Below are 10,929 nucleotides of genomic sequence, written 5' to 3' on the forward strand. Positions count from 1 at the left end.
TTCTTTACCCACCCCCACTGCCCCCTTCCAAATTATTTCAAAGGAAATCCCAGGCATCTTATCATTTCAACCTAAATGTTTCTGTATATATCCCTAAAATAAGTATTTTTACAAGATAACCACAACACCATTATCTCTCCAAAAAAGAATAGAATTCCTTAATGTCATCAAATATGTGTCAAATCATCAATTGTCTCATGAATTCATGTTTTCTATAATTTATTAATCAGGATCTTGATAAAGTCTACAAGTTAAAACTGGCTTAAAGTCTTTTGAGTCGTTTTTTAATCTATAGTTTTCCTTTTCATTTGTTATTGTGTTCAGGGTTTTTATTTGAGGTTTCTTTTTTTTTTTTTTTTACAATTCATTTGTTGAAAGAAATTGGTCATTCGTTCTGACATTTTCCACAGTCTGAATTTTGCTTGTTTTATCCCTATGGTATCATTTAACATGTTCCTCGAATTTCTGAGTTGTAAATTCTGTCACTTGGGGTTGAATCCAGAGGCTTGTTCAGATTCCTTTTTGATCTTTGGCCAAGTCTACTTCAGAGGGGCTGCTGTGTCCTGGCAGGAGCTAGTGATGCCAACTGGTCTCCCTTCTTGCGATGTCAGCAACCACTGACCATCATGACCTACATCCGCTGTTTCATTGGGGATCTCAAAATGCTGATATTCTATCACAGCTGTTTAGTTTTAAATCCAAGATTTATTATTGATTCAGAATTCCTTCCTGCAACAAAAATGGCCTGTGGGAGAAAAGCCTCTTCTGGACCCTGAAACGTCTCCTTCCTTTTCCAGAACTGTGTTGTCCAACAAGAATACCCACATGTGGCCACTAACACCTGAAAATTGGCCAGCTGGAATTTGAGATACGCTGTAAATATAGAGTACATTTCCAGTTTCCAAGAGTTGATATGGAAAAGAACTGTGAAATATCTTTATTAATCATTTTTTATCATTTGCATGTTGAAATAATATTTTAATATAGTGATTAAATAAAATGTATTATTAAAATTAATGCATCTGTTTCTTTTTACTTTTGAAATGTGGCTACTAGAAATTCTTAAATCATATTTGTAGCTCTTATTCTATTTCTGTTGGCTAGTGCTATGGCTCAGATGGTAAAGAATCTGCCTGCAATGCAGGAGACCCAGGTTCGATCCCTGGGTCAGGAAGATCTGCTGGAGAAGGGAATGGCAACCCGCTCCAGTATTATTGCCTGGAGAATCCCATGGACAGAGGAGCCTGGTGGGCTACAATCCATGAGGTTGCAAAGAGTGAGACATGACTGAGTGACTGGCACTACTACTAACACTGGTCTAGCATCTAGTTGCCACCGTGATTCATGAACTCTCCCAATGATTATTGAGCTCCACCTATGTGTCGAGCACTGTTCAGAGAATACAGTAGTGAACAAACTAGGCAATGCCCCTGTCCTCATGGAGCTTGCATTCTAGAAGGAAGAAATGAACAGGAGAACTAAATATATACTACTAAATAACCTATGAAGTAATAAAGTAAGCACAATAACTAAGCAACTAAGTACTACTTGTCAAAATATGGGACAATAGGGTAAAGCAATACCTGGAGGAAAATATATGGTTTTAAAAGTATTTGTCATAAAACTCAAGAGAGTTAATGCAAACAAGCTTAAGTCTTCAATAAAGAATTTGGAAGAGAGCAAGAGAGATGATGACATTGTGAACTAAAGTAGGGGAAATGGTGAAAAATTAGGGATTTTTTTTGAAGACTGAGTCAACAGGATGGATAGCTATTTCTGGAACTCAGTGGAAAGGGTATGAACTAGAAATATATACCTGGCAGTCATCAGCATGTAGGTGGTATTTAAAGTGATAGAGAGCAAGGGTAGATAGAGTGTAGGACCTAGGTGAACTCATCAGAGCCTCAGTTCTGAGCTTAAACTGGCTAAGTCTTGTTGGGAGCCCCAGGCTATATTAGGTACAGAGATGCTGCCTCAGACCAGTAACACTCACCTGGTGTGTAAACCAAAATACCCAACAAGGAACATAGTTGTCAGGTAGACCAGATGTCACCATCATCGTCATTGCCATCTTCATCTTCACTATTGCCATCACTTTTATCATCCATTCATTTATTTATTCAACATCTCATACAGATGGCATATTACTCCTGGTATATCAAAGGGGAAAGTGAGCTTTAATAACTTTGTCCACAACAGGACAGTGGTGGGAGTCTATCCTAGACCCCAAGTGTTGCATTGACGGTACAAGGATCTTCACTGCCACATCGTTCATAACAGCAAAAGCCTGGGCACAGCATCAACTGCCATCATTAAAAGAGTGTTCATACAATTATAGGTATGAGTGATATAAACAGACATCTAAGATCTATTCCAGGGACTTTCCTAGTTGTCCAGTGGTTAAGATTTGCCTTCCGATGCAGGGGACATGGACTCAGTCCCGGGTGGGGAACTAAGACCCCACATGCCAAGGGGCAACTAAGCCCTCACCACACAAATACTGAGCCCACATGCCACAATGAATACCCAGCACAGCCGAAAAAAAAAAAAAAGGATCTATTCTAAAGAAAAAAAAAAAGACCTATTTTAAAATTCAGTAGATGCAGTAGGTGTGGTAACAGGGGTACTGTACATGAGCCCAGCACTGGGACTCAAGCCGAGATCTACCACTGACAGGTGTGTGACCTGTGGCAAATCACACTATCTCCCTGAGCCTCAGCTTCCTCATCTGTTCAGTGGGGGCAAGACTCCCTTTCCTGTGACCCCACAGGTCTTTGCTGCTGCTGCTGCTGCTAAGTCGCTTCAGTGTCCAACTCTGTGTGACCCCATATACGGCAGCCCACCAGGCTCTCCCATCCCTGGGATTCTCTAGGCAAGAACACTGGAGTGGCTTGCCATTTCCTTCTCCAATGCATAAAAGTGAAAAGTGAAAGTGAAGTCGCTCAGTCGTGCCCGACTCTTAGTGACCACATGGACTGCAGCCTACCAGGCTCCTCCATCCATGGGATTTTCCAGGCAAGAGTACTGGAGTGGGGTGCCATTGCCTTCTCCACCACAGGTCTTTAGTGAGAGCCAAATAGAAACAGATGCTAAAGCTTTTCATTTCAGCAGAAGGATGTGCAAATAAGAGGGGTCATGGCTGCTGCTTCCAGAAGTTCAAATAAGCCAGGCTCCGCTCAAGTGATACCTATAACTCTGGAGGCCTAGTCCTGCTAGCAGTAGGACTGAATCAGATTTTGGGACCCCCAAGCCTCTCTAGCTTTGCACACACCCAGAGAATCACCCTTAGATTCCAGTGACCAGGGCCTCCTGCCTTGTCACTTGGTTTGAAATGCCTTGAGGACCCTACTTTGAAGGGTCCTTCTCTGACCTTCCAATAGCCAGCACTTCTGTCCACAGGGCAAGGAACCTAGGGGTCCAAAAGGCTGTGCTCACCTATAGCCCCTCCGCATTCCTAGACCACACTGCTGCTGCTGCTGCTAAGTCGATCCATTCGTGTCCGACTCTGTGCGACCCCATAGATGGCAGCCCACCAGGCTCCCTCATCCCTGGGATTCTCCAGGCAAGAACACTGGAGTGGCTTGCCATTTCCTTCTCCAGTGCCTGAAAGTGTAAAGTGAAAGTGAAGTCGCTCAGTCTTGTCCGACTCTTAGCGACCCCATGGACTGCAGCCTACCAGGCTCCTCCGTCCATGAGATTTTCCAGGCAAGACCACACTGCAGTTCCCCAAATCCCCAGAATTCTGTGCCTAAATGTCATGAGCCTGCCTCTAGCACCTGCATCAATTCTTCTCTGGGTCTTCCTTCCAAGAGTGGACTATGCCCAGTGTATGCACTCCTAGCCTCAAAGGGCCAAGAGGAGGTTAACTGAATGGGGATGAAGGAGGTGGAAAGGAATGGGGAAATGCAGAGTGGGGTGACCACATGCACATAGGGAGACCCCGTGAGGATGGTGCAGGATGAAAAAGCTAAGGCTAGAAGAGGACGTGATGGACTGCAGCCCAGAGCCCCTGTTTGTGCACCTACCCCAGACCTCTCAAGCCCTGAAGGTGCACATAAATATCATAACACTGATCATTCTCCTTTCCTTCCCTGAGGAGGCTGGTGATAAAACACAGGGAGCAAAAACAATCATTGCTAGAGGCCTAATTATGGCGAGCAGCCTGTTAGTGCTGTATATAGACTCTGCTTTGGGGGAAATGTGCTGATTTATGCAGTTCCCAACATTTAAAGGTGAAGACCAGACTGTGGCTGAATCAGATCAAATCATTCTCTGGGACAAATTACAACACTGAGCTGCTGAGCAAAATTGTGTAAAAGATTGTCTGTCTTTCCTTCCCTCTTCCTGAGACTAACTTCACCTTGGGTTCTCTGGCCATTCCTTTGAGTCAAAGTCTCAAGTTGGCCATGTGGATACTGAAGGAGAAGTCAGTAATTACCAAGTACCTGCTCTATGCCAGGCTCTGGGGAATTTAAGGCATCTCAGACTGAGGCCTCCAGGAGCTCACATCCCAGTGAGCTCAAACAGATCCTCTTGGCCTGCAAGCTGTCTAGCTGTGGAAGATTGCAAAAATGGTACCAAATCCCCTCCACACCCCATATGTGCACCTTATTGCTATGTTACTTTGAGTGCCCTTCCACTCCCATGCTGGGCTCAGTCAGGTGACTTGTTCTGGCCAATAGGATGCTAGCAAACATGATGCAAGCAAAGATTTGAAAAGTTCTGGGGAAATGGGGTTTGTCCTCTTTTGCAGTTCTTGGAATTCTCAATGTAAAGAAATTTGGGCTACCCTCCCAGAGGATGAGGACCACATGAGGTTATGCAGAGAGAGACCCTCCTGCTCAGCATCTCAAGAAGTCCTGGTAAGCCCATCATAAGCCAGCCAGTCCCAGGAAATCCACTGGCACACTGCAGACCAACTAGTGATCCCAGGCTGGTCCAGAAGAACCATCCAGCTGAGCCCAGCCCAGAATGCCAAACCATAAAATTGGAAATTAAATTATTTTCAATTATCCATAACAAAGGATAGGACTGAGCCAGACCTATAAGAATGAGTAGAATTTACCAAGTAGACAAACCAGGAAGAGTAAATCAGGCAGAGGGAACAACATCAGCAAAGGAACAGGGAACCCTGTTTCCAGAGAATTATGAGTCACTCAGTATGACTAGATCACAGCGCTTCCAGGAAAGATGAGGCTGGTAAGTTAGACAGAGGCCTTGCCTTAGGGGACCTCAGTGCTGAATTGGAAGTTTGGACTTTATCCAGTCAACAGTGGGAAGCCCCTGCAGAAACATGAGCAGGAGGGAGCCAAGGTGAGTTGTGTGTTTTTCAGGGTCACTTTGACAGCACTGAGGGTCATCAGGTGCCCACCTTCCATCTCCAGCAAGCAGTCAGTGCCACCAGCCTCTAAGAGATGTCAGGAAGCAGTCCTTCCACTCTCCTCCCCTCACCCCAACCTTAGGCAGGAGGTGCTGCTGGGATTCCAAGGTAAATGCACCTCAAATGAACGAAGGGAAGTCCATTTCCAATGTCAGTTTTCATGTAGCAATGCTGTTTCAAGGTCAGTGACAGGTGTGTTGGCTTCTCAGAGTCAGTGACAAAAGGGGACAAGTGTGGACAGTGAGAAGACAGCTTCACAAAATCAGCCTTTTTCAGAGTTGGAGAGGACCTTGAAGGCCAGCTGGCCCAGCCCCCTTTGAAGAAGGACTCTACCACACACCCTTCCTTACCTAGCTCCAGTGACAGGGTGCTCAGCATCTTCTCTGCTCAAAGTTCTTCATCACAGGCTTATTATTGGTTCGGGCTTCCTGCTTCAGTCCATAGCAGCCTGCAGAGGTGACAAGATGCCTACTGAAACCCTTGATTTGTCTCTTCTCCAGCCTGAACATAATTCTGGAGTGATCTGCACAGAATGAAAAGGGCAGCACTTGCTTCATTGCCAAATTCAAATCTCTATCAGTGTAGCCTAAATAAGCTGTCATGGCAGTTACATCAGTCCCACCCCCACATCACCTCCAGGATCCCCTTTCCCGATAAGGTGGTATTTTGTACGTCCTTCCATTGTAGCTGAATTGCAATTCTTTTCCGACATGACAAAATGATTGAAAAAACAAGCCCTAGAGCCAATGAATCTTTGTCCCCTCCCCAACCCCAGCCCAAGGTCTGGAATAGAGTAGCAGCTCATAAAGCATCTGCTGAATGAATGTCTGTTTCCTTTATGAGTACAGGCTATGGGATGGGACACACACAAAACAGCCTAGCACAGAACATATGGGCTCAGGAACATGAATGCTTAGGTTCAAGGCCCTGTTTTCACTAGCCCCACCTTCACAGACCCACAGTTCCCAAACTATGTTCCAAGATACCCCTGGGCACTTCAGCAAACACACACGGGTACAGCTGCCCCTTTTTGGCCACACCACATGACTTATGGGATCTTAGTTCCCTGACCAGGGGTTGAAAACCTGGGCCCTTGGCTGTGAGAGTGCAGAGTTCTAACCACTGGACCAGCAGAGAATTCCCTAAAAGGTTGTTTGGTGGTTTTTTTTTGCTGCAGTGCAAATTGGAAGGAGTTTCCCCAATCAGGGGTTGAACCCACACCCTCTGGACTGGAAGCAGGAAGTCTTAACCCCTGGACCCCCAGGGAAGTCCCCCAACTGTTATCTGAAATGTTCAAAAGGAACACGATCATATCTACCAGATATCCACAAACTACAGCTCATTTGCGCTGCATTCATTCTGATGACATCAGATCCTTGCAAAGCTGGGTTTTCAGTGTTTATAGTAATAAAAAGCAAATACCATGTGAAAACCAATGTAGAACAAGAAAAGAAGATGACAACATCCCACCTGATTCTAAGTTTTTAGATGTGTAGCGCCCAACAAGCACACACATCCCATTACTATGTAATTCTGCTTATTTAAGATGGAATAATTTTTTTCTTTCAACTTGTATGAATTATTTTTTCCAATAACTACTAAGCTGTTAGGACATAAATATTTAAAAGTAGTTGTTTGGACCTAACAACTTAATAAACAGAACTACTACGTATTTCTTTTGGCCTTTGGATATCATGGAAAAAATACTGAGATACTAAGGGTTATTGGAAAATATGGAAACCTGTTTTAGGCATTTTAACATCATTTCTCTGGACCTCAGTTTCCCTAAATATAAACTGAGGGGTAACAATAATAAACAATAAGGTTGTTGATAAGATTAATTGAGGCACCTCAGACGGGACTAGAATCCATGTGCCGGGACTAGAATCCAGCCTAAACCCAGGTTAGGACCTGAACCCACTGTCTTTTAACTGAAATCACACACCTGGTCTCAGGACTTAATGAAGCACAGATTCTCTAAGTCTAGTTGCAGAAAAGAACTCAGTGAGAGACAAAGTGATAGATAAGAAGTGGATTTATTTAGAGAGATAAGAGATGTACATTCTGTAGGAGGTTAAACCAGTCAATCCTAAATGAAATCAACCCTGAATATTCAATGGAAGGACCGATGCTGAAGCTGAAGCTCTAATACTTTGGCCACCTGATGCAAAGAGCTGACTCACTGGAAAAGATCCTGACGCCAGGAAAGATTGAAGGCAAAAGAAGGGTGCACCAGAGGATGAGATAGTCACATAGCATCAGGGACTCAATGGACAGGAATTTGAGCAAACTCCAAGAGATAGCAGAGGGCAGAGGAGCCTGGCGTGCTGCAGTCCATGGGGTCGCAAAGAGAAGGACACGACTGAGTGACTGAACAACAATAGCAACAGGAAGGAGGTGATTAATATTGCACAATTGAGATGCTAATTACGAACCATCTTTATCAGCTTGTTGCTGCAAATTTCCCCAGGCTCTGGAGGCCACAGTCTGAAAGAATGAGTTTCTAGGCTTAGTCTGAGTTGAAGGTAATTAAGACCGTCAGAGCTACAAAACCACATGCTTCAAACTGATTCAGACCTTTCACTAAATTAGCCCATCTCAGAATGTGTTGGAATCGTGAGGTTTTGCCAGCTGTATAATCAGTTCCTTATTCAATTCCTTAAATAGAGATTTGTTGATAAACCAACCTACTGTTTTTAAAATGAAGTTTTTTGGAAAAAAAAAATAATAAAGCTTTCCTTTAAAAAAAAGATTCCAATTTTCATCAGATCAAATTTCCTTTGCCTTTTTGCCTCTAGGGTGCCTAGGGATTCTGAATTTTTTTTTTTTTTAATGCTGAGTTATTCCTTTATTAGATAGTCATTGAAATAGACCTCATTCCCATAGAGGGGTGATTATGGGCACAGAAAATACGTCCGTTCCTTTTACAAGGCTGGTAGCTGACAGCCGTGATTCTGCTGGTAGCATCAGTGGAAATGTTGCATTTTATAAAACGAATACTGAGATTATTATAAAGCTGTTTGGGGCATGTTTTCTGAAATTAAAAAATAATGAAAATGGAAAAATGGTTTCTCTCAGATGAAGGGCTCTACACACAGTCTAAACTCCCTCAGCCCCTTCCCTCCCCAGCTAATGAAAGATGAGTATCTGTCTCTGACCTCACCCTCCAGTCCCCTGGGCCACCCAGGTCTGAATCTGAGCCTGGAGCACAAAGCAAACTTCCCAGATCCTCCGTGTGAGTACATGACATTTAGACATTGTGACATCAGAAAGTTTAGGCTTTTGAAAAATCACCTTATCCCATCTCCTTGAGACCGACCTCATGACCCCAAAGAAACCTCTGGCAGAAAGCAAGGCCTCTCACATTTAGATGAGGAAGGAGTCTTTGTCACAAAAACTGTGAGAGATGGCTAAGATTCACATCTTGCTTCTGCTACCTACTAGCTGTGTGACCTTTGAGCAAATGACCTAACCTTTCTGTGCTTTGCTTTTCTCATTTGCCCATAATCCAATCACAGCACATTTAAATGATGCTAGGGTGAACGCGTTGAGTTAAAGTAAATAAAATGAGTAATTGCATGTGTGGCTTGCTTTGGGGGCTCACACTGTATTTCTTTTGGACAGCAATGCTTTAGCAGTGTTTACTGTATTAACTGTTTTTTTAATTTAACTTCTTTATTTATTTTATATTTTTGGCTGCACTGCATCTTCGTTCGGAGAAGGCAATGGCACCCCACTCCAGTACTCTTGCCTGGAAAATTCCATGGACAGAGGAGCCTGGTAGGCTGCAGTCCATGGGGTCGCTAAAAGTCGGACACGACTGAGCGACTTCACTTTCACTTTTCACTCTCATGCATTGGAGAAGGAAATGGCAAGCCACTCCAGTGTTCTTGCCTGGAGAATCCCAGGGACGGGGGAGCCTGGTGGGCTGCCATCTATGGGGTCGCACAGAGTCGGACATGACTGAATCGACTTAGCAGCAGCAGCAGCAGCAGCAGCAGCAGCGTCTTCATCGCTGCGTGCCGGCTCCCCTGTCTGCAGCGAGCAGGGGCTGCTCTCCAGTTGGGGGTGTGTGGTGGCTTCTCTGGTTGCAGAACACAGGTTCTATGCGCCTGGGCTCTAGCAGTTCCTGCGAGTGGGCTCATAGTTGTGGTTCATGAGCTCTAGAGCACAAGCTCAGTAGTTGGTACACACAGGTCTAGTTACCCCACGGCATGTGGAATCTTCCCGGACCAGGGATCAAACTTGTGTTCCCTGCATTGGCAGGCAGACTCTTAACCACTGGACCACCAAGGAAGTTCTGCATTTACTACTGATTAGGCTACTTCACTCTGAAAGCATAGACGTTAATCCTAGAAAACCAACGATGACCAGTGAATTTTATCCTGTAGAGAAGTAAATGAAAAGATGATAACCCAAAGTTTACAGATCTCTTACATGTACTTTACCAGTCTTATTCCAACATTCTTTCTTTCAAGTATATTTCTGCCTCATACTTTTTTGAACTCTCCTTACCATCTTGCAGGTTCCCCTCATTTCAAGGAGTTAATTAAATTTTTGACACATGCTCACTTTATGGAGAGTTATGGAAATTTTGGAAATTATACTTTGAATGGGGATTCTGAAGATAAAGGAGGCTGAAAGGACTCCTTTTTCTCCCCCATCCCCAATCCAGGCTGTTGCCTTTTCTGACTACAAGCTGGTTCTTAAGGAGATCACCTCACCATGACTCTGTGAGCCTCCCTCCCTCCTGGAGTTAACCAGTGAGCAACGCAGGCCATGCGTGCTCAGTCACTTACTTGTGTCCAACTCTTTGTGACCCTTTGAACCGTAGCCCGCCAGACTCCTCTGCCCATGGGGTTTTTCAGGCAAGGATACTGGAGTTGGTGGCCATTTCCTCCTCCAGGGGATCTTCCCAAACCAGGGATTGAACCAGAGTCTTTTGCGTCTCCTGCATCGCAGGCAGATTCTTTACCACTGTGCGTCAAGGAAGCCCAGAACACTGCAGGAGCAAGAGCCAAAAGTGGCTGCTCCAGGGAAAAACTGGGCTTTCAGGATCTATAGACTCTGCGTGAGCTGCTGAGCCTTCCTGACCTTTAAAGCACCCAGAAGTTGCTCATGTGGGTTGAGTTACCCACCCTCAAGTTTGAGAGTTCAGAGAGACCAGGGAACAGAGAAGCTTCATTTGGATGTCTTGGAGGGAGCCAAAAGTCTCCCATGGACCATAGGTCCTCAGGGCCAGAGACCCTCTTCCCCTGCCTATCTCTAAAGACACATCTCAGCCAGATCTAAACTAGACAGCAGAAGAGAACAGAGGGACCTCAGAGGAGGGTGAGGCAGAAGCATCAGACCACATGGTCGCTGAACAGAACTGCAGCTGTAAGAGACCAACTAACACCTGAATTTTAAAAGTGATAGTAGGCTGTAAGAAGAGACAAGAACCTATCTCACACACACACACACACACACACACACACACAATTAGAACTTAAAAACAAAAACTTTGAGCTTAAAAAAAAAAAAAACAAGCACACAGATGAATTAAAGGA

At 44.5% G+C, this 10,929-nt stretch overlaps 1 long non-coding RNA gene across 1 annotated transcript in view; it reads right to left on the minus strand.

The window, feature by feature from the left end:
* Positions 1-1,821: 1,821 nt before the first annotated feature.
* Positions 1,822-10,929, minus strand: part of LOC132346971 (uncharacterized) — a 56,649-nt gene continuing 47,541 nt past the window's right edge. Inside the window, exons 2-3 of the long non-coding RNA XR_009497010.1 lie at positions 5,731-5,828; positions 1,822-2,150 (exon numbers count right to left, since the gene is read on the minus strand). This is a non-coding gene — a long non-coding RNA (uncharacterized lncRNA). The remainder of the gene's footprint in view (positions 2,151-5,730; positions 5,829-10,929) is intronic.

Source organism: Bos taurus, chromosome 13 (assembly GCF_002263795.3).
Source record: "Bos taurus isolate L1 Dominette 01449 registration number 42190680 breed Hereford chromosome 13, ARS-UCD2.0, whole genome shotgun sequence".
Lineage (NCBI taxonomy): Eukaryota > Metazoa > Chordata > Mammalia > Artiodactyla > Bovidae > Bos > Bos taurus.